This window comes from Pundamilia nyererei, unplaced genomic scaffold (assembly GCF_000239375.1).
Source record: "Pundamilia nyererei isolate P.nyererei 1_Seehausen unplaced genomic scaffold, PunNye1.0 scaffold01514, whole genome shotgun sequence".
Lineage (NCBI taxonomy): Eukaryota > Metazoa > Chordata > Actinopteri > Cichliformes > Cichlidae > Pundamilia > Pundamilia nyererei.
This window is the reverse complement of record NW_005188915.1, coordinates 3,492-4,838: the sequence shown is the minus strand read 5'-3', so window position 1 is coordinate 4,838 and position 1,347 is coordinate 3,492.

Sequence of the window (1,347 nt, the reverse complement as noted above, 5' to 3'; positions counted from 1 at the left end):
CAATAGTACATTCACGTTGTTGTAAAAAGCATGATAATATATTAAGTAATCCAAAGTATTCAGAATACGTTACTGTCATTGAGTAACGTAACGGAATACGTTACAGAATACATTTTGGGGCATGTATTCTGTATTCTGTAATGGAATACATTTTAAAAGTAACCTTCCTAACACTGTGTGACATTAACCAAAAGGTATGCTTAGTGCTTGTTATAATACTGAATTCAATACAAGACAGTTTAATATGTTTAACTCACAATATACTGAGTATAATGTAAGGACATTTCATTTTGTCACAACTCTGAATGATGTTTAAATGGCTTAAATTCTATTTGTCCCACAGCAATACGCTCCTTTAAGATGTATTTTATGATATTGTCTGGAGTCCGAAATGTTCTCGAATATTTGGCAGCGGTAAATGTTGAGGATGTTATGATTGCTTACTATGACAGCAACATGAATGAACCTGAACCCAGACAGGACTGGGCAAAAGAAGTGAAGAAAGAGGATCTCCAGCTATGCACAGAGCATGGTCAGATGATCATACTTTATCAGCAGATGTTAGAAGTTGCAACTGCCAGTTTCAAGCAGCACACAAACCAAACTAAAGTTATGTTAATAATTACATGTTTCTGTGGTACATTCACTTGTATTCCTTTTTTTGTTTGATTTTTTTTAGATAGAACAATTCTAAGGATGACTAGTGCAAAGAGAATAAAACCACTAAAACAACAGTAGCATGTGTTCACACCTCAACTTGCATTGCAATCCTAAAGGACAAAGTTGCAAAATGTTATATACAGTATTACTCACACTTTTAGTCTTACTGTGCTATATGCAAAGAGCAGTGAGGAAGCATAATAGCTCCCTGTAAGCATACCTATGACCTGAAAAAAGAAAAGAAACATTCTTCTGTTCAAATTTTTTAAAATCTACAAAACTGCTTAAATTTCCATACTGTATTGTAGTGTTAAATATAGCTGATAACAACAGCGTATAAGACCAAATAAACCAATTTTTCAGGTGATGTTGTGAGCATTGTCAGCTAATCATAAACATGTTAACATGAGCATCTTGATATTAGCGTAACAACAGGGTGCAACTGCTAGCATGGCTGTGGAGTCCAATTTACTTGAGTATTTGCAGTCTTGTCACATTTGTGACAGTGCGATGATTGCTACATAGTCTGGAAATTGGTATTGGGAGATGATCTTTAGGCTATGATAAGTTACTGTTATGAAAATAGGTTCAAGGTTCAAGGTTCTTTATTTGTCACATGCATAGTTATACAAGTATAACACACAGTGAAATGTAGCCTGACACGCTCCTCGACATGTGCAAAAATTT